At 50.3% G+C, this 22,969-nt stretch overlaps 1 protein-coding gene across 1 annotated transcript in view; it reads right to left on the reverse strand.

The window, feature by feature from the left end:
* LOC128730752 (pair-rule protein odd-paired) overlaps positions 1-22,969 on the reverse strand; it is a 29,046-nt gene that overhangs the window by 3,824 nt on the left and 2,253 nt on the right. The window lies entirely within an intron of this gene.

Genomic DNA, 22,969 nt, shown 5'->3' on the forward strand with positions numbered 1-22,969 from the left:
TTTTCATGCCAGCCTGGTTGTATTCTTCGGTTGGTTCCCAAAATAAATTATTAAACCACACCAGAGCTGCCACGGGCCCAAGCAAAAGGGTCGAATCGTTCTAGGATCGTTCGATGATCTTTATCCTCTTTTGATAGCCCGCTCCGTCGTCCTCCTCCAGCGAACCGAGAGATCCAGAGGACGACGATTAAGGTAATAAATAATTTTCGAATGATTTGACAAGTACGCCACTCTTCGACTCCTTTCGTCGTTTCCAGTCACCTTTTGCCGCGGTGTGACCAACGACTGGATTAACGAGACGCTAGCTCAGGACCTGAACCGCTGATCCTTTTAATGGTTTCCCGGTTGACGGCGAAACCACCCGCATTCGAATGTCTGCGAGAGTGAGCTCGCTCTTCTCGAAGACCGCTCGACCAAGCGTCTTTCCCGTTTCAGTACTGTTGGTCTCAGAAAAACGGCCACTTTGTATTCCCAGCTTGTCGCCGCTTCGTCGTTTTCTGCGGTGAATCCAAAAGAAACACCCTCTAGCATCCGCCAGAACGGTGGCAGCGTGGTTTTCATGCAACTAAGCGTTATGATTATATATCATCCGCAAAACGGTTTTTATTAAAGTCGACCACCGTTCCCGGGACGTCCTCCAAAAAGACCGAAGACATGACGGCGTTCGGAGCTAGTGAAATCTTCAAATAGGGCGGCGAAGGACGAAAAGCGCGCGGGTTGAAATGAACCGAAAACCGTTTATTATGTATTCAGATTCAGATTTTCCTTCACCAGCGTGAACAAGAATAAATGTGTCCCTGTGTGGTGCGTCTCCCTCGTCAACGCGAGGACTATTTTCGGGCATTTTTCACTTTTCCCCGTTCGAATCTTCGCTTCCGTCTCGTAAAGGGGTGCGAATCCCTTGCGCTGGAAGTTTTTATTTGTTTTGTTTAATATTCACGCACGTGTGCGCTGGGACGTTAGGATTCGCACCCGACGGACGAGTGCATCCAGCCAGTTTATATACTCTAGCTCTTCCTTCGAGCGAACGTACACACACACACACACACGGAGAAAAACCTAAAGGATCCAGGTCGGGCGGAGAAAACTTCCTCTCGGACATCGTTCTGCCAGGATCGGGATTACGGCGTGACAGATTGATCTTGCTTATTGAAATAAATCGTCGCGTTCGTGCGGCTGCCAGTGCCCGTGGAATGATCGATATATTTGAATAATTTTAATTAAATCATCCAGCAACCACCCTCAACCTTTTCGTTGTCCTTCTCTAACACACTTTTCCAGCATCCAAGTGTGCGCCTGGGGTTGGAATTCTATCAGGGATGAGATGCGTCTACCTTACACAAAAATAATCCGATCCATTCCTAAACGCATGTAAAGCGATACTCCACGCCAACCGGGCGCCTTGTCGCAATTAATCCCTTTCGGTGGCCGATCCCGATCCCAAGGCTCATTTGAATATTTGACGCCAGCGTGTTACATATACCCGGCCCTCTGAAGCGGGGAAAAATCCAGCAGAAGCCCAGTCCCAGTCCAGCACAAAGGTCGGTTTGGGGCCGAATTCCTTCGTTACGCCGATCGCCGACGAATGATCCACCCGCGAACGGACCCACCAAAAGAGAGAACCCAAAGAGAACGGGCGGGGCCAAAGACGAACGGGCGGAAAAGACGTACAAATTAACCGTTTCCGAAATTATTGTCTCTTAATATTCGAACCAGCGCGTAATCTTCATCTTAATTTGACGAGATTCATCTTCGCCCTAATCGGAATGCCTCGCCCAAAGCGCGTGAGGAAACGCACGTGCAGCGATGGTCCGGATGGGGGTCATGGACAAACAAGGAAGACAAAGTGTGGCGTCAACGGAACCGAGCCTCACCTTATCGTGTCGCCGGAATCGAGGGAATTCGTGGTTCTGCGCCCAAGCCGTCGGGAAAGCGCCAGCCGTTAGCTCAAGATCGATAAGCCTGGCCAGTCCAGCTCCAGTGAGTCGAGTGCTCGCGATCGATCGTGATGAGTGACCACCGATAAGGGCTAATTAATGAGTGTGCGTTAATTATTACAAATGACCGCTGGGCAGGAGCGAAACCGGATCGATCGCGTGGCTGCGATATCCTTCCCGAGGGAACGCGATTCCGGCGGGATTGGGCTGAGCGCGAGGGTTCTTTATTTTATTGTGGAATTTTATGTGGCGGAAATCATTCCAATTCCAACCAACGCCGATGTGGCGCCTCCCTTCGGGGACACATTCCGTTTTTCCGCTGGCGCGTTTCGTGCGGATGTCAAATAAAGCCGGCGTGCGAGAATTTATCAACCGTCGCCGGGTGCCGGGCGCTCGGAAATTCGTTGCTTTCGGTCAACCAATCGCAGCTTCTGGGTTTCCTCCGCTGGCTGGAATATGGAGCTAGTCAGATCCAGCGTCACAAGCGAAACATTTGATCGACAGTGATTTATGGACCGAGTGAAAGGGCCATCGGCCCAGTAGCTTTAAGGCGCCGGGAGACATTTGCCCTGAAATATGCCACGGATTATGCTGCGGCGAGTCGAGGCGTTTCAAACATTCACCCCAAAACAGCACCACGGTTGAACCTGCCGCTGGACTAACCTTGACGCGGAAGGGCTTAAAAATGCATTACTTCTCCCCAACTGCGGGGGTTTATTTTTCGCTCTCGGCTTTATTTACAATCCCATTCCACCTGGCGAGGACGATGGGACGAAACCGGCGTCATTTGATTGTTGCCGTTTGCCAAAAAAGCCATTTGCACAGGTTCGGGGCGTCGTAAAAGCGCCATAAATTCCGTCCGCATCGGTTCGCTCTGCTGGTAGTAAAATATGATTTTAAATCATTCATCTCATTACGCGGTGCAGCGAGAGAGCAGCTGTTCGAACGAGCCATTCGACGTCGAGCTCGCAGCCACAATAAACCCGCGGACCTGTGGGCACGTTTTAATTGCGAAGGTTCGCGCCTCCACTCGGTCCGGCGTGTCCTGACGCTGGTCCAACGTGGCGCCAGTGTGAAAGCGAAAGGACGAGAACTTGGGGCTGATTTCGAGAGCTCCAAAAATGATTATGGCCGTGATTACGTGGTGGCTTTTCTATTGAAATTAAATTACGCACCTTCACCTGACGGTCGCGTCCGTTCGCGGGTGGATCGTTCCGAAGCGGCGCAAGGGTGTCTTAATGAAAACTTTGTCACAATAGGCATTATTAATTTAATGTAAATGAATTACGATCCCACCGTGTCGTGTCGTCGAGCAGCCACCAGAAGGCACCGTGTAATCCCGGGAATGAATTAGACTATCAACTTTAATGGTAGATGTCGAGAAGGCCACAAGGAGCAAGGACGAACAGCAACAAGAGCTCGCGATGGGCAAGAAAATGAGAAACTTGGCAGGGAAACTCAACACGCAGTTCAAAGTTCAAAGTCGCAACCAAGAGAGGTCTGTGTCTGCCAAAAGGCAAGTACGCAGCCAAAACTTCACCAGGAGAAAGCATGCAACTCACTCCACGCTCGATGTGGATGATTTCACTCCATTAAACCCATAAGCGCACTTACAAGCATGAGAGCACACATAGTCGTCCTGCGCCCCTTGATCCACCCGGGGCATGATACTCCCCTAACACACTTGCACACAACCGTCCGCCACACCCACGCACGCCTTCCGCACGTGGCCCAACACAAATGTAGGTGTCACCGGCAGATAACGAACGGTTTGGCGCAGAATAAAGCGCTCGGGGTTGGGGCCGGGGATTTTTCCTCGCTTTTCGCCATTTCCCTTGCGTTCCGCGGCACCGCACACGAATGTATATAATCGTATTTATCTGTGTTTGGTGTCACGCAAACATCGCCATTTTCAAGGCGCTACCGCAGGACCGAGGGAACCTTAATGAGATGGGGAACCCGCCAAAGGACGACCCAGCCAATGGGACCGGGCGAGCCGATGTTGATGATGTTGCTATCAGCCAGGCTCCCGGATCCCTCAGGGAGCGCCCATGACCAAAAAACGCTCCTCGAGCGCGTTTATGGTGACAAAACATGCGCTTCCGAGCCGTTCATGGCGTGAACGTGAGCAAGATGAGCGATGAACCTAACAAACGACGCTGTCTCTAGGGCGTTTTGTTTTTTTTTTGTTCCGTTGGGAGGAAAAGCACGCCTTTGTCCGCGTCGTAAATGGATTCTCATTCAAGATTCCACGCGGCAGTCGAGGCAGCTACTCGCCTAGCCCCAAAATAACGGCCCCCGGTGGCAATGTGCGTTTCGTGCGGTGGTAAATAAATTGTATGTTTAGCTAAGCCGCTTTCCAACACCTCCTGTTCGAGCCCGGGAAATGCGAGTTTGGGAGTGGATTTAGATGTCACCTTGGCACGGGAGCGTCATGGCGAATCGCCGCGATAGTTCCGAGCCATCACCTGAGCGATAACGTTGAAAACTTCGAACAAATACGCTCAGAATTTCCGTTCTCCCAAGCGAACGGGTTGTACGCAATTTCAAGACTCAATTGCGCGAGCGCCGTCCGAAAGCGCTCCACTTCGGAATCCACGGCCCATCCACGGCCAGGACACGCAGATCACGTCAGACGTGAGGCAGTAAATACTCGTGCGATGAATCATGTTCGCTTAATTGACACGTTGATAGATCGTTTAAGTTGCCTAACATGGGGCAGAAAAGAGCGCTCGGAATTTGGCCTTCAGGCGGAAGCTGCCAGCGAGGACGCGACCGGGCGAATGCAGCCTGGCCGGGCATCCGTGAACTGACACTGACACATCGCGAAAGGCACGAGAGAAAAGAATGCAAATGGTGTGTGGTGTGGGCAGAAAAAAATGGGCAGTGAGGAGAAATTGATTTCAGCGACCTGGGAAGAGACCCAACGAGCGGAGGGTTAAAGAGCGAAACCCCAAGCACCATTAGCACACAGGTAGGTTAAATATTAATTAACAAATTACGTCTATTTTTGGGACCACTTGTTCCGAGGTCCCAGTTCGTCTACGCCCAATCGCACACCCTGGGAGAATTCCCTTCGAACGGCGTGCCTGTGATTCCACCCAAAGACCTTCCAAAGAACCCAAAAGAAGGGCTTCTTCGCTCAGACTGCAAGATTCCACAGCGCGAAAAGTCCCGCACTCTCGCCCGCCGCATATTATGATTAATGGTTTTCCGATCCCAGATGCAAAGAGAGGCCTCTTGGGGGCCGCGCGGGGTATTGATGGAGATTTTTCAAATTCTCTTTAAACAATGGACCCAAACCTCGGGCGAGAGAACGCGATGGGCCACGGCACGTGAAGAGATCCCACCGAAAAGACAAGAGCCCTTGCGAGGCCGTACACGACCGTTCTTATGACCTCGCGCACAGGTTCAGGTGGCAGGGACGAAGCCTGAAACACAATTCTACTGCCGCAGGAAGAAAACGCAGCAACATCGGCAGAGCGGGAGAGAGCGACGCACAACACAAAAAAAAAACATCGGTACAAACAACATAAACAAAAACATAACAGAGCACATGTATCTGGAAACCAGATATGGCCCGTGGATCACTGAGGATCTGCGGATCTCTGCTGCGGGAATGTGATCATTCGCCTTGGTTAAGCTCGCTTGTGTGTGCGCGTGTGTGTATGTGTGTGTGATGTTTCGCGTTATGAGGCCGCTGCGAGAGTTTGGATGAAAATCGTGTCTGATTGGAATGTTTTTTTTTTTCATTTTGCGATCAACATACACACGCGTTGGTCATCTAGACTTCATCCGCCAGCTCAGGATCCTAGCAACCGGTCCCTAGCAACCGCGAGCAGAAGTACGGCACCGGGTGTGCGGCTACCAAGCTCGAAAAGGGAATTTGAATATCACCACCGGGTTGTGGTGGCTTCGGGAGCTTTATCCATCGACCCTGGATCATCAGAGCGGGGATTACGGACTCAAAACCTGCCCTGGAACTTTCGGTGTTGGAGAGGCATGAAACTAATTAAGAAATTATCTCAGTTTTATCATCTACGTCACGCCTGTCAAACACGGACGTGAAGCACGGACGACGATCAAATCACACCGATCTCGAACAACACCGATCGATCCTGGCCCGGCTGTCGGCGTTTCGCTGAGCTGATGGATAGAAGAAAAAAATGCCAAGCAGCTGGCGAAAAAACTCCCAACTGACCCAAATGTTGTTCGCCCAAACTCAAGCGCCCTGGAAAGCCCCACCAAATTTGATTCGTTTGAATGTATCAACGGTCCGGTCGAGACGTATGACGTATGACGCATTGGAAACAAATCTGACAACTGCCAGGTGACCTCTCGAAAGTTCGTAGACGCGCTCTGGCTCTGGGAATCTTACGCAAGCCATTTGTCACACTTGCGCCATGGAGGTGAACTTCGATGCGAGGCCCCAACATCACCCCATTGGTCAATTAGTGTGCGAGAGAAGCAGAAGAAGCAGCACGCACTGTTTACAGCACTTCACATTTTACCGCAGCAGCCAGGTCGAAAGCGAGTTCCGGGCGAGGTTCCACGGTGTCTGCGCAGCACAACACCGCCCAGCACGCCACGTGCGTCCGGTACCGGGTCATGTCAGAATAATTTTCAAACAAACAAATAGCGTGTAAATTAATCACTTGCTTCAAAATGTGTCTTCTTGCGGGATTCTTCTGCGCTGGATTCTAGGTGATCGAACATGCGGAAGACGCGTGGAGCGTACTCCGAGGCGTGCGTGTTGCGCTTACTCTCGCGTATGTTCGGGCGATCGTACAGCAGATTGAACAACGCATGCGTTACACCACCAAGAAGGGGCCACTGTAAGGCGCAGCAGAATCATCGCACTCTTCGATCATGTCTGAGCTTCTGAGCTGCGTGAGGAGCGTAAAGCGGGGTCGTTGCATTCTCGGTCCTTTAAGACGCACGCTCGACGCAAGCAAAGAGACAATACGGAAACGCAAATTGAATGCTCGAATGCACACACCGTCATTGTGGATGGCTTGAAGGATGACGAGCCTCGCGGGAAAGCGCTGGATCACTCGAAGACGTCGAGGTCCACAATGCTCTACAGCTTCTGCACCCCAGACAGATGGTCAGGCTGCTGGCGATGCGTGTATGGGATAAAAATTTATCTCTTAATGGTTTTAGCGTTATTTAGCGATCCTCATTTAGATCGCTGCTCACAGATAATGCGCGATGTTGGCCATGCCCACGTACAATAGCGCGCAGTTGGCCACGGAGGCACACGCGCGTCCTCGAGTTTCACTTCTGCGCCAGCTCAGAAGAAGAACTCATATCTCGCGGGTGTTGTATCTGGCCGGTGTGCCACTGCTCGATCGCGCACACACGCACACGTCCCGAAAAGGATTATATTTCATGCTATTAGTGCTTTTGTTATTAGAATGGGAAGATGTTTTACAAGATAATCGCCGGCTCGGCGCAGAAATAGAGGAGCAGCTTGCGTTCTTCGAGATCTGCCGTCTGCCACACGCGCGGGATGCGCGAGATGATTAAATTTCCCACTTCATTGCCAGACGCCTGTTCCGTTGACATTTCCGAGGTGAATCATCATACGTCAGGGTGTTTTCTGTCATGTTTCTCGCGCTCTTTCTCTCGCCCGTGGATTCTATCGTAGTTGGGGCAAGTTTCTGCACTATTGGAAAAGGTGCTTCTGCATTCAAAGGACTACCACCGGCATTACAATGTAAATTTCTGCCCGTCCAGAACAACATCCACGAGGGAAACTAACGAACACACGCCACGTACGCCATTACGTACACACGATCGCGAGCCAATTGAGACCCCGCTTTATGTCGATGGCACTTCATATTTTCCGCCTGCCACATCCGTGACCGGCCAGTCAATTGGTATCTTCCTTTTTAGAGAAAATAACAATTTGCGTCGTTGCACAACCCACCAGGGCCAGTGGAGGACTACTAGCAGGGATGCTGCTGCTGCCGATGGTGTGCAGCTGCAGCAGTCTCGACGAAAAAGGAGACCACAATTGCGAGGCGAATAATTTATGTCCATAGGAAACTAAATTTATGTACACACTCTCCAAACGTCAGGTGTGGTGTTGTGTAGGACGACGAAGGGCAGAGTAGTGTGATTCGTGGAAAACCACAAATCCACGAGCTGCATCCGATGTGTGCACGGTGTTATCGGGTGAAATCAATAAAAATATATAACACTCCCTTAAATCAAATTGCACGACTCTACTCACGACCTTTGTCCTTCCTACCACAGCCCGGGGCGTACCGGGTCGCACACACACACACCCATATACCACCGACGACACCACCAACCGAGAGCAGCCAACCATAACTCTACCGTTGGGGGCTCCTTTCGCTTCCCGGCAGAGGGCGGAAAAGTGAGTATGTGTAAAAAAATTAACAATCTCGATCTATTGTCTTCGTTCGTTGGACCCGTCTCACTCACCCACGGTGTACCCACCTTTGCCCTTCCTCGACGGGGCGAACTTTATTTCGAGTCGTTTTTCTGCTCGCAAGGCTCGTGTTTTCATTGGAAAATCGTGCCATTCCACAAATCGACCATGTCTGTTCGGAACCGAGCCTCCTGAGCTCCTGAGCTCACCCGCCCATCTGGTTCTTCCGAGTTCGTTCGGTTAGCCAGACTGGGCTGGCTTTTGGGGAAGAGAATCTTTGCATCTCGTCGTGTGCGCTATGTCAACCATTTTCCGCCACATTCCGATGTGAAGCGATCGATCGCGTACCACCGCTAGGCCCAACAGGCACTTGCTCGCAAGCTGTAGAGGTCTGTGAATCAAAGGGTGCATTCCAGTGATCGACATTTTGGCGCTTACCGACCGTGTGTGTGTATGTGTGTGTGTTTGTGTTAGGAAATATGCCCCAAGGACCCCAAGCCATCGAAGCCGATGGACCATTTTTCTATCACATGTACGTGTTTGCAGCGCTTGCCTCACGAGACAACCATGACGAAGATGACGATGACGATAATCAGCAGTCCCATGAGAGTTGCACCACACGCCTAAGACTAAGGATCGGCAGAAGGTGGCATTCTTCCATATTGTTTCATCGTCATTCACCACGTTTTCGATGGCTTTTTTGGTCTCCGCTTATCTTGCACCACGCCGTTCCGTGACCAGATGGTCCGGCTAGCCATCGATTGGCGAGTTTGTTTTCCCTCTCTCGTATTTAGCTACATATTATGTTTTCTGCGCAGTCTGCCATTGCCAATGCATCCATGCCCAATCGTGCCCAATGGTTACAAGGAATCCTCCATGCTTTCGTGTCCAATACGTGTGCCCCTCGAAGGGAAATCCAAATATTTGCATACGATTACTTCCATTACAAAGCAATAAGCGTTTTTGCGTCCGTTCACGAGATAATAAAGTACGAGTTTTAGGGTTTGTGCAGGCCTCGTCATGAGCGGCTCTTTCGCTATTACCGGCTCGCGTGTTCGTCGAGGACACTCGAGTTCAATTTATCTACGAACGGAAACATCTCTCATGTTTGTGTTTAGCTACGTTATTAACTGAACATACAAACGTTTGGACACAGTGCGGATCAGCACAATTGCAACTTTTCTGTGGCAATGAGTGGCATTTGTCTATGCCCGTGAGAAGTCCAGTGAAGGTGAAATCGAATAATGATTAATAGAAAACCGCCCTGCATAATGTCATCGCGCGCGGATCCGGTACAGAATGCCTTAAATGCTCTCTCATAATTGACTCCGGAGACCTGGGTGATTGCATCGCGGAATAATTAAGACTTCAAGCCCAGTGGGACTCCCCAAGCTCAGCATCATTTAGCGCCAGATCCATTAGCGCGTCCTTCACCAAACCGCGCGCAATAAACTATTATTTGCCTTCTGCGGAAACTCGTCCGTCCGGGTGTCATTAGGCGCGAATAAGCGCGACAACCGTTTCGATGCGACGTCCTTCCAGTTGACGGGTTTTGCACCACCAGAACCACCGTCTGTCTGAAACGCCTTGCGCTCTAACGATCGGAACTAGTTTTTCTTGAAACCATGCCCTCTGCTCGGCTCACGTTGGTTAGTATTGGTTCAAGCGTTGCCACGGCAATGGCAAATGAAACCTCCTAGAAACCTAGAAGGCTGGGAACACAAGCGTGTGACATTTGACCGACACCGAACCACAGCACCGGTGACAGTTGTCACCCAAACCCACATCCTCGGGTAGTACACCTCCAGTATCGGATCTACAGCCTCATTTGTCTGCACAATCATGACGCCAATTTCATCCGGGGCTACCGTTATTGAAAAGGCTGTGCGTACCACCTTGACAAGGCTCGGCTGCTGCTCGAGAGATCTCGCCTTTGTGTCGGTTTCTCGCTCGCTCTTTTAGCGTCCCGTTGTTTATTTATTTCTGTTTATATGCCCAGTATTGACGCGACACCGGTCGTGATTAGGATGATGAATGAACTGGCGAAAACAATGGCGGTTTAATGCTCTCCCTTGCATGCGCTCCCTTTCCAACGCGTGCACACTTCGTTCCTGTCTGTTCGACTGGTCGATTCCGACACGGATGTGCTCCTGCGCGAGAAAAGGACAACCGCCATTCGAGCGACGACGAATCCCTGCATTGTCCCCGGGGGTGAAAAATCTCCCTCATTTCCTGTTTTTGAACGACCGGGGTGCGCTTTTAATCGCACCCGTGCCAAACGGAAGGAAGACCTGGTGACGGTGGTTGCATCCGCACCATTTCCAGAGGGTAAAGAAATAACCCCCGGAACAGTGGCGTGAATGAGACAGACGGATGATCCGATGAGCACCGAAAGGTCACAGGACCAAGGAAGCGGGTATTTAACATTCAGTGGTTATTAGCAGCGTATTTTCGTAAGCTCCGTAAACAGACCGGGGCCAGGTTAGGAAAGGAAACGTTACTTCTCGTCCTTGGATGCACCTCCGAGGGTCCTTGCAAAGGCCTGTGGCTGCAACTGCACGTAACATTTGCGATCTCAGGTAGCAACAATGATGTTTTCACCAAAAGCGAAAATCCTCTTCCGCACGAAATCGAACCCAGGCAATGAGGATCGAAACCGGCCTCTTGAAGAACCCATGAAGGACACATTCGATTGTACTTCTCTTGCAACTAAGCCCTCGAGATCATGGCAGACCATCTCGAGGCTCGATGTGTCTATTTGTTTGCAGAATAATCGTCCTTCAAGAGGGTGAGGTTACACTCGGTGGTTTGACGTCACTTTCCTGACGCATCCCAAAGAATCGAGCCTCAAGAGGACGCAAAAGAACAGTAGACACACAATGGGACTGAATCCCACCGCACACAAACGCATTCACTCGAGACTCCAAACGTACCGTGGCAAATCGGCTGCCGAAGGAAAAACGGGCGTTTTTCGAGCGCGTCTGCGAGGGAATCCTCCGAGAAGGCATCGATTCCAGGATCGCACGGAGCCCGGTGCCGTTACGCGAATGTCAGATTCGATTTCGTCGACACACTTTGGCCGGACCGGTGTACCGTGTAACGTACTCCTCGCTCGGGTCTCGGGCAGGATCATCCTGGTTTCCCAGGGTGTCGAATTACACCTCGAGTCTTGCGTGATTGGAGGTGGTCGGTGCCTCATTTCACGTTCGGTTTGGTCTATTTGTTTTTTTTTGTTGGGTGTATTTTCACCTCCACAACTTCATCCCACGTGCGCCAACCACATTAGGGCGCATTTTCCCAGTGTCCGGACTGAGATGAAAAGCACTCGTTTTTTTTTGAGGAAAATCCGCGGGTATCACACGGGGCTACAGAAAAGGCTCAAAACTTTCCGAGGTTGAACAAAAAAACTGCAAAAAGCGTGTTCGTTTGCCTGCGCTTGCTTTACCCATCTGCTGGCCCATAAATTAAACTTTTTGACAATATTAAATTCGCCAACCAGCACACGGTACGCATCGAAAGGAAGCGAGAATCGCGCTCGAATCACGAGGCAAATTCCGACTGCTTCAACGAAGGCACCAAAGGGAAACGTGTCGAAGCTGAAACAATAGAAGCGTTGGAAAATTTGTTCGCACGAAACGACCGAGTCGGGCAGCCAGGTTTTGGGAGGAAAAGACGTCCGGAGAAAATAACAAGATAACGCAACTGTCAAAACGATCAGCAAATCGTGAGAGCCAACCTTCCCGCGTCCTGCCAGTACCAGCAGAAGACAAAACCCCCAAACTCAACCTTCAGCGCTCCACAGAATCGTATACATCTGCGGACGCGTTTCCAACCCAAACCTCAAAGTCCCAACCCTGATTGGCTCCTCTAACTCCGGGTGGTTTGTTGGTCGTTTTTTTTCTGCTTCCCATTCTCTCTTTATCATCGTCGAAAGTGTGTTATGTTGTCAGAATATTGGAAACTTGCTTTCGTTACGGGCGCTCCGACTTCCATTGCGTGTGCTCCCAAGCATGGTTCGTGGCATTCGAAGCCCTTGTTTCGGCGGGTGGATTAGGTCTCTTGGCTTCTCGCACCGACCCGGCTTGCGAAGAGATTGGACAAGATTGACCTCCACAATGACATACCGTTCAACTGTTTCTCGCTCCTCCGGGCCACTGGAACCGACCGATTAGATCTCTCCCGAGCTTAACCTACTTGTGTCAGCGGCCGTCTTCGAGCTACGCCGAAGCGGCATGTCATTTTCAGGACACGACACTGACACGCGATACTCTCGACCAGCGGGCAGACGGTTCATTGCCCTGACGACAATGTCCTGCGGCGAACGGAGCACACAACCGCGTCGTTCGCGACCAATTGAAGTGCTTTTCCCGTTCCTTTTAACGGTCAATGGCGATGAAGCTTTCAGCGGGCATGCTTCTTCGCGTAGTCCCGATTCTTTGAGAAGGCCATTTCCACGGACAATGGCTTGCGCGCGTCCAGGATGCGTTACGTGTTATGGGGCGTCGGTCACGAATCATTCAATCCGCTCAATTAAACCAAGCTTCCCAGAGAGCCCTGGGATTCGACCAGTCACCGGACTGCCAACAGCCGGAGACAGCCTCACTGGAACCGGAACCTGCGATCCGGCACCAAACGATGCGCTTTAATTGGCCGTAGCAGTGCATTAAAACCAATAGCAGTTAATTGCCGGCTGGGTCAAGCGAACGAGCGCCATCCTTCGAACGATGCAACATTCTCTCCAGCGGATCTGCGCCCGCAGCTCCCCAAATGCATTCTCTTCTTTTCGCTTTCGCCCTGTCTGTACGTCTCTCTCACTCTCTTTCTCTCTCTCTCTCTCTATCTTTCTCTCGTTCGATCCAAACAAGCCAATCGGTCCTTTCTCGGCTCTGTCATCGGTATCAAATTACATCGTAAAAGTAAATCATTTATTTTATTATCGCTATATCACTCGACAGAGTTGCAGTTTGCCTTTGCCCAGCACTGTGGTTCTCCTGCTCACCCCGAGGGAGTCGTAGCAGGAGTCCACGTCCTCGTCTGGCACTGAAAATTCGTCTGGCAATTCCACCGGCTTCCATCAACCTCGATGCCTTCGGGTGGGTTGGAATCAGAGTAAACATTGAACAAGCACTCGGTGCATAAATCGCCTCCGGCGCTGGTGATTAACTCACCTCGTCCTGTGCCACTTCTCACGGCGCTGGCCAAAAGCAACAGCGCAAACGAACGCAAGAAGGCAGAACAAACTGGACATTAACTGCTGTACCAGGGCCTGAGGGCGAACGGAGACCGTGTGGGAGGTTGTTTTGTTTTCCGTATTGAGTTGTCGTGCGCGTTGTTTGCGACTGCGGGCTATCTTCAGCTCCATTATTCTCCAATCATCACACCTTCGCGGCCATTGCTCACGTTCGGCTGCTCTCTTTCGCACGCGCGCGCCGAAATCGCTCACCCCGGGGAACGCGTGAGATGAGATGATTTATCTCACTCACTCGGGCTCATCTCACCGAGCGCTTCTCACGTCGCGCTTTGGATAGCGGACGGAGAATGTGTCGGTATTGAAATGCCATTTTAACAAGTTACCCCCGCAGGGACCTCGCCACCTGCGTGAGATGCCTTTCCTCCAGACCACTGGCATGCATTTACATAAAACAAACATAATTCTTTCCGTCTCGTTCTTGTTTCTTGTTGCTCGGGCGTACAGCGGAGAGTTCCTTTTTTTGTGCCTTCTTACTTCCAACATCAACCCACGTTTCGAGGCTTCAAAAAACCCCTTTTTTTGGTTGTTTTGATTTTTTTTCATCGCTAGCGAGTGTATCCCTCAAGGGCGCCCCCATCGGAAAACGGCTCAACCGGGATTTGTGAGTGAGGCAATATTGTGGCCAGGCCCAACCATGCTTATTTCCGTAGGTTCTGCCACATCTGACGCCATTTCGAAGTCGCGTCCGCTCGGAACACACACCCGCGTAATGTACGGGGTTTTCGATTTTGCTCCCATTTTTATGCGCGCCTAATTTATGGCGCGGTAATGAAATTTGGAGAAATCTTTTCTCACAAGAATCTAAAATCAGAAAACTCAGAAACCCCTCAACCCACGGACCTTGGCCACGCCTCGACACCGGGCGGAAGATGGGAAGAAGAGTTTGTGGGATAATTTATCGCGTTATTATGGAAATGCTAGCTCGGGCTTCGATCGAACAAGCCCTGCAGTAGGCCATGATTTAGTGGCCTCGGAATGAACCGATGGAAAAAAATCCACGCGAAAGAGAAACATTCGCGGGTCCTATGGACCCGGCCGCAGAATGAAGCGAGCAATTAAACGTCTCACCGGTGTCGGAATCGGCTGCGTGGAATATTGGTTCCATTGTCAACTCATTCCCAGCCAGCCGGAGAGGAAATACCAACTATTCGATTGTGAAATATGGTGTGCTAAAAGTTTCCATTTCAGCCGAACCTGTGCGTCATTTGTTTCCCCGGGAAACGTCTAATGCGGAATGTGCGATTTGGGGGAAAAAACACACACAACAGTGGGTAATATATTTGCTATTAGCTTAGCACGTCGTTAACCGAACGGAGAACTGCGAACGGCCAGAGCGAGATGGCTGCTGTGACAAGCGAATGATGCAACAGGGATGTTCCCTGTGCCACCCTTGGGCGCGTTTTCCAGCCAAGGTGCCCTTCTTTGGCGGTGTGCAGCAAAGCGCGAAACCCCTCCACGAAAGGACGAATGGAAGCGAATGGCCGCTTACCGGTGAGCGAGGTTTACAGGGAAAAAAGGAAATTTAGGGGAGGGATTCCACGGCCGACCGGCAGCCCGAAACGTGAAAGATCATCATGATTAGGCTGGTTATGAAGCGTGAAACGTAATGACGATGATAAGTATCACCAACATCTCGCCGGCGCGCTTGAGCCCTCAACATCATCATCATCATCATCGGCCGTATGCCGCGTTCGGTTTGTTGCACGCAGCAGCAAACGGGTTTATAAGCCGCTCAGCGCACAGGACGAATAAAAAAGTAATAATATGAGCGCATGCGAGCCAAACAAAGCATCCCGCACCCCAAACACTGGGCCGGGGTGCGAACTAAAGAAGCAAATGGAGGCCGGTGCGAGCGAGCGAAGCGAAATGAAGTCCTCGAGATGCCGGTGCCGGGCCAGAGCGGGAAATAGGGACAAACTTCGAAAGGACTCGATGCGTTGACAGCCCGGGGGTCGAGAACGACCTGTGAAGGATTTATTTTTTAATAACAATTCGATCATCTGTTCGCATTTTTCCGGCAGCCATCTTGTTTGCGTGACACACCCCTTCACGATATCGTCGTTTGCAGGATGCGTCGATAGCGCGTCACTTCACGTGTGCTAAATCAATTCAATCATCACGAGGATGCATTTCGGAGGTTCAAAACCATTGAAAAAGGACGCCGCGAAAAGGATCAGTATGTAAAAACACTCATTAGCTGGAAACTTTTTGCTTCACTTTTCCTGCCGAATGCCTTTCCATCTCTAACTCGATCCAATCTTGGCAATCTTTCCTATCGTTTTAACCAAAGTCAAAATCTAAAGCCCCATCTCTATCAAGATCCAGTTCATCAAAAGCTGGTAAGCTTGTTCGAAGGTCCTACAGGATCAGTCGCAGAAGGAAACATAACAAAATGTATGCGTGTCACAACTGGTAATCGGTCTATTTCACACGCTTTTCAACAACTTTTTCGAACACGACACCTTACACAATCCTATCGCCAGCTAATCCTGCCCGAGCCGGATTGCCCTCGTTCTGTCTGGCCTAGTTCGAGTGATCTAATCCAGTTTCTGTGTAGCGTTACCCGCTTTCGCACCGGCTGTAGCGCAGGAAACAATACTCCAAAATAGCAAAAAGGAGCTCCATGAACAAAAAAACAACACACACACACACGTGCGCGGGCTTCTTTGACAAGGATCGAGCTGGCTCATAATCCCAATGATGGCCGTGTGACATCGAGCTCACCTTACGAGCGTACCTGGCTAAGAACTCTCTCTCTCGGATATGGATATGTTTATTTATTTCAGAAATATTCCCTCTCACTCTAGCACTTTGCCTTCTGCTTATTCCTCACAACGGCTTCATCTCGTCCTGAAACCGACTGCTGGAGGTGGGTGTAACAACAAACAAACTTTTTCCTTTCGTAAACGCAAACAAAGACTTTGCGAGAAAGGACAAGCAGGCGGCAACGAGAATAGGAACAACAGAATGAAAAGGATCCTGCTCCAGGAGCTCCCAGAAAACAACACCATCTAACTCCGATTAATCCTTCGACCTGCCGGGGCTGAACTCGGCTCGGCGTACGATGAACTTTGAGCACCGCCTGGGACAAGTTTGAGCCGGCCGCTTGATTAGTTATTGAATTCTTCATTCTTCTGGCACCGCTTGTGCACACAGCCCACCTTCGTCTGGGCCGGGTACTTGATCCCTTCTGATCCCCCGATACGCCCTCTTTAAGCCAACTTAAGGATCCAGCGAACTCCTTCGAGAGTGCGAAAATTGTGGTTCTTGAGAGGTGCCTTTGGTCCTGACGCAAAATACCGAAAATCAAGCACCAGAAAGCGGCCAGATTAGTGCAACATGTTGTTTCTACACCCTGCCGTTGGCCAGCGTTTCCAATTGCATGACTCCCAGCAAACCGGCTCAAGATGGCTATCATCACTGGAGGCATATTGCAAAATTAAGATAACATTATGCGCTTGCGGAACGGATGCTCCTGCAGCCTAGACGCACGGGTCAAGCGTTATCGAGCGGCTCCGATCAAACCATCAGAGCAGAGGACGCAGATTATGAAGACCTGCCGCTTATCTCGGTGGGCTCTTGCGAAGAACACGGAAAGCGAAAGGAAGGTAAATTCAAATTGAAATTACCTATGAAGTCAATTTTAAAGCGGCTGCTTTTTTTTCTCTTCTCCTCTTCGCATTCGACTGTTTTTGATGTGCGTGATTTGCTCGTTGCGCCGCAGCAGCCCTTCGTGAAGCAGGCCCTCGACTTCTCAGGTGAGTGTTGGGTTGTATATTTTTCCTTCGCTTCCGTGCTCTACTTGGCGCCGCAAACCCGTCACAGCCCGGCGTTCCGCCTTCTACACACCCTTGTCAAATAACAAAAACATCCTCAGAACTGTCATATCTTGATGTACACGACGTTCGGACTTTTTTCAGTCTCCGTGCCAGCCGCCATCTTCGATCGCTAGAAAGATATAGTGTCCGTCTGTTTTTCTACTCGCTTCCCACCAGATAATGCGAGCGCTTTCCATTCGATGTTCGCGCTACACATACACTTCTGGCGTATTCATGTGGTGGGAGCGTTTTTTTTTATAAATGAGTACCGGGGAAAAGGAATAAGTTCCCTCCAAACCCCCACAAGCGCCATTCGAAATCGATTCGATGCTCTGATGTTTATGACAGTTACCACGAACAAACGAACCAACGCACACCAGAACCAGCCTTGATGACGTTGGTCGAAGAAACAACGAATGCCATCCTGATGATGATGATGATGATGATGACGCTGAGCGTATCAAACGTAGCTTCAATTGGTCGTGGAAGGTGGAATGAGTAGCGAAATGACAGCGAGTATAGAGGGGAAATAAATTTGATCCCCACAAACTCGCCTAACTGACGCACCAGCTCTTTGCCCCCAGTTCCGGATCCGCGTCGAGCCTTGGTGGATAATTTTCTATCTAATCAAGCAGCCCTAACTTGGACCAGGGCACAGGGAATTGCTTTTTGGACGACCTGGCGCCGTAGTTGCCTTCGAACTGCTGGTCGTAACTGTTGCTGACACATCGAAGCTTCGCGAACGAAGCTTGTTAAATTCGAAGAAAAGACCAGAACCGATCAGGCCTGGGGCAACATGACGAGATCCTGGAATTACAGACAGTCATCACAAGCAAATGCTCACCCATATTGAACCAAGGCGTTTAGTTGGTGGTCAAATTTGTCATGAGAGGTTGATGTGCAACAGGACCAAAGTTAATATCCTAAATAACTACTGCCACGTTCCAAATTCTAGGACATGTCTAGATTGTCGAAAGCATCGTCAGATACTTCCAAGATTGTTCTGAATGAACATCCGTATGAAGTTCACAACCCGTCAAACGACAATAGGCCCACCCTGTCAGTGGTTGGTTTTGTTTTGTGGATAAAGAAAGAGAAAATGCTTTCAACAAAGAACGCTTGGTCCGACCTTGTTCATCAAAAAATCGCTACCTCTGGGTAAATTACTGATGCTCTGTATCCTTGCAGTGCAAAAAGTGTGCGTAAACGTCCCACAACCTACTTTGAATGTCACACCCTAACCGAACGACTGGAAGCCCCTTAGGAAGGAAATCTTTTGGCCAGAGGTCCGCGCGCCTTTTGTGCGGAAAGGACACAAAAGTTTCGGTTCCATTTTTCCGGCTTTGTAAAAAATATGCCATCGTTGCGAAGAACCAAAACTGTCCATTTCCTCCAATGTGTCCCGGATTCAAGGCGACAGCTTCTGTTTAAGCACAGTTTAAAGAGCGATTTCAATGGCATTTCACCACACCAAAAGGACGAGAGAACAGCCACCGGAGATTGAAGCAACCCGAAGGTTCGATGTCTTTAGGTTTTCTTTAAACATGGCCGAAGGATTTGGCGACGACGTTGGCGACATCGCTTGGATGCAGCGCCCGAAAGGTAGGCTAAGCGCAAACCACCAGCGAGCGAAAACATGTATTTTCCGTCCACGGCAACCGCATGGTGCTCTAGACCGGGAAAGAGCGTCGCAGAGGGCACGAAGTTTGGTCGTGGTCATTTTTCATCGTAAAACTCGTGTGTTTTTGTCAGTTTTTCTTGCCATCCTGCCCAGAAACACTCACTCACTGCCTTCCACCCAGTAACCGACCCCGAGAGCTGGAGTTGGTCCGGCGAATGCGGAAAAGAAATCCCTGCGCTCGGTGCGAAACTGGGGAGTAGAAAGACAGAATAAAAACACAACGCTACCCTAAACCCTACCAATCGACCCCTGTCGATCTAGGGCCGGTCAATAGCAAGCGGTAGCGGGTAGCAGCGAAGCGATAACGCGATCCAGAGAGGAAGATAACGATAGCGAGAGGATGAAGAAGGAAAAAATGGCCACCCCAAAACCCACGAGTCCCACGACGTGTTTTTTCACCCTTAAAATGGGGAAAAGAAAAGCGTTTGGAAAAACTTTGACACGTTCGAGAAAACCCCAAAAATAAGAACCCGAAGGACTGGACATGTTTCCCACCCCCAGCTATAAGGGGATGGAAAAAAGCGAGAAATCATGATAAGGAAATGGCCGCCCATAGAACCGTGATCGGAGGGCGGTTAAACTGTTTTCTTTCATATTGATATTCCCTGCCACGGAACAGGCGAAACTTGGAGACGTGTCCGTAGACGTCCCACGCCCCAAGCAGCCCTACGCTATTTATTATTTTGATATTAATGTTGATGATAGATTTTTAATGGCACCCGAGACAATCGCGGGGGTAGAAAGAGGAATCCGACAAATAATAGGAAATGAAGAGCGAAGAAAAAAACGATGCTAGTCGAGTTGACTCAAAAAAAAAAGAATTCGAATCGCGGAAGAACGAATTCAGGGTGGTTTCGAGCGGGCAGAGTGGGGAAAGTTCTCTCCCCCACCCAGGGCCCCAGGACGTCCTTGGTGGAAAATGGCACCCGAAAGAATCGATAAATTATGTGCCGCGAGCGCCTTCGCCCTTCCACCAGGGCGGCCATTGTTCAGTTTCATCAGCCGGTTTCCGAAGTGCGCATTACATTGTTTGACGTGAAACGAATCGGAATCGAATCGGGGGAACGAATCGCCATCCCAACGGTCGAGGAAACGGAATCCACCATAAATGAGCGAATGCGGGCCTTTGTGTCGCGTAAATTGGTTTGTTTTGATTTGCGGCGGAATGTTGACGGAAAATAAATGACACAAGGAGACCCACAGGGACCTCGGGGACCCTTTTATTTTATTTTTTTTTCTCCTTTCCATCGATCCTGGGATGGAAGAGACCACCGAAGGAAACCGCCGATCGGTCGGTGGAAAGCTTATCTCAAGTGGTCACTTAAGCCCGTGTTTGACAACACTTCAGCCGCTTCGAGAGTGAGATAAGTGCCGCGTCCGGGCTTCCTGAAGAGTGGCATCGATAAAATCGAACGCACTGCGGAGGTGTTGGGCCTTTTTGTGTGTCGTAATTTGATCCTGGCCACCGTCTCGACGAGCTCAACCGCAGCTCAACCAGGTGTCGGACAAAAGGTCCCGACGATCCAAGACAGAGAGCAAGAGAGAGAGTAATTATGCTTTGTTTTAACGGCTCATTTGTCGGTAGCACGCGTGTGTGTGTGTGTGTGTGTGTGATTAGGCGTGTTGAAAGGCTCGAGTTCGCGCGGAAAAAGAAACACATGGTGGAAGATAATCAATTTTCCGGCAAGGACTCGCAAGCGTGCGCGCGCGCGCGAGAAAAGGGCGTTCTCAAGTAGGCGGGCAAATTATACCCTTGAATCCGTTCGCTTCTGTACGTTCGCGCCAATAGCCATCGGTCGAGCAGGCGATCGTCGTGAAGGAGAAGACGTTTCACGACGTTCGTTTTGGTGTATGTTTTCTCGCACACAAAATGAAATGCTCCCAGAGGGCCCCGAGGGCTCCGAGAGCGCTGGTTTATTTATTTTGGAGCAGCTCGACGCATCCAACGAATGGAGCAGCGAAAAAAGGAGAGCTCATGCTGCGAAAATGAACACTCAAAATTATACGTTTCGAATCGAGGCGAATTAGATGGTACACAAAGTTTCCATTCTCAGCGCGGCCTCGGGGTCCGCAGTCCGAGGATCCAAGCAGAAAAAGGGAAGCTGCAATTTTATCCAATCTAATCATGCCTTCCCCAGATCCGTAGCAGGGGGCCTTTGCACGTTTGCAGACCTCGGCCAGCCACGGGTAAATTAAGACGTTCGCTAAGGTGCAAATAATCCCTGCCTCAAGGTTCGAGCAAACCTGTGCGTCTATCCTGTACACCGTGTTGGAGGTCTTCCGAGCCCGAACACAAGTAGCAACGACATTCAATCTTTCGTCCGACGTCTCAACGTGGAGGTACGGTTTCGCGCTCCATGTTTTCCATGCTTTTTTTTTTCTCCGTGCGAAAAGCGTGAGAAAATTCTTCACAAACTCCTCCCTCCGGTGGGTCTTTGTGCGAGAAGTTCTCTCTATATCCAAAATGGGGGGTTTTTTCGTTGCTTACAGCCTCCTAATAATTCACTTGTAAAAACACTACACCTTCAGCTCGAACCTGCCTCATCAACACAATCGACTGAAACGGCATGGACTAAGGTATGAGCGAGACCAAGTTGACTGCAGGGGTTCGTTTTTCCCAACCAAATGTTGCATCACATCAGTGATTTGACGCCGATTTGATACTCCTGGCGATGATCGAGTTATGATGCCGTTTGTCCATTTACAGGCGCGAGTCAACCGCTTTCGGAGACACTACGCGTAAGTTCGTGTGCGACAACTGCGTTTTCCCGGGCAAAGAAAAACGTCCAAACATCGACCACACGTCACACACTTTGCTGTTCATTCAATTTTCCACTCACATGCAAGTGCATCGTTGTCCCGTGTGCGGTTGTGATACTCGCGAATTGAACCCTCGAAACCACCAAAACGAACAACACAACACAGGGCGTTTAAAACGTGGTTTCATCGTGGCTTTTCAGCAAACATTTTCCAGTAAAGAGCTTCCTAGCTTTTCCATGGCCACAGCATGGACGCCAATAAATGCTTGCGGAAACACGAGTACTTTGGCAGCAAATCCGCAAAGTCGTCGCCGTGGGACGGTCAATTTAAAATAACTGTGTTATGATTTCCATTTAATTGTTTGTCCCCTGCACTGGGGCGGGTTTGTTTGCGACTGCACGGACTCCAAGGAAACGCTGGTCTATTTCCACGAGCTACCCGTCCTCGGTCCTGTAGGAGGAAAAGCGGATAAAGCGAATCCCCTGTGCCGGATTCAGGCGTAATAGTAATCGTAGTACCTTCGCCAGCATGTGCCAGTGACAGCAGGACAACGGACGCCCTAATGCCGGGTGGGAAAGGGAAAGTGCGCACCGAACGAAGCGTGAGGGAATTGGGATCAACCTAGTCGACTTCCATCCTCGGGATGCGTGGAAAACGTGGAAACGTGGACCTCCACCCGTGGGTGGGTGGGCTCAACAATCGACCGCTTTGTCGCCGCATGATGACCGGCTTCGTGTGTTTGTCTGTGTGTATGTGTGTGTACGTCCAGGAGCACTATGTATCCTTGTCCTCCCACCCGCCCAGCGTCACGATCACACTCACACAAGCTTCCGGCTGCTTTGGTGTGCTTTGTGGTTTTGTGTTTTTGTGCGTACTGAAATAATCTCCTTCCGGGCTGATGGAAAAATCGATATTCTCTGCCATGGCGGTGGATAAGGGCTCTATTTGTGTGTAGAAACAAAAACTAACCCCCACACACACACACACTCGCAGCAGGACTTTTGGGGTCACTTTGCGTGGGCTGCACTAATATGGATGTCAATTTCGCGCGCCTAGCTGCCAGGATGGCAATTATTTACGGCGTTGCAGATTCACCTTCGTGCGAGAAAAGCGCACCTGATC

The sequence above is a fragment of the Anopheles nili genome, chromosome 2, assembly GCF_943737925.1.
Source record: "Anopheles nili chromosome 2, idAnoNiliSN_F5_01, whole genome shotgun sequence".
In the NCBI taxonomy this organism is placed as follows: domain Eukaryota; kingdom Metazoa; phylum Arthropoda; class Insecta; order Diptera; family Culicidae; genus Anopheles; species Anopheles nili.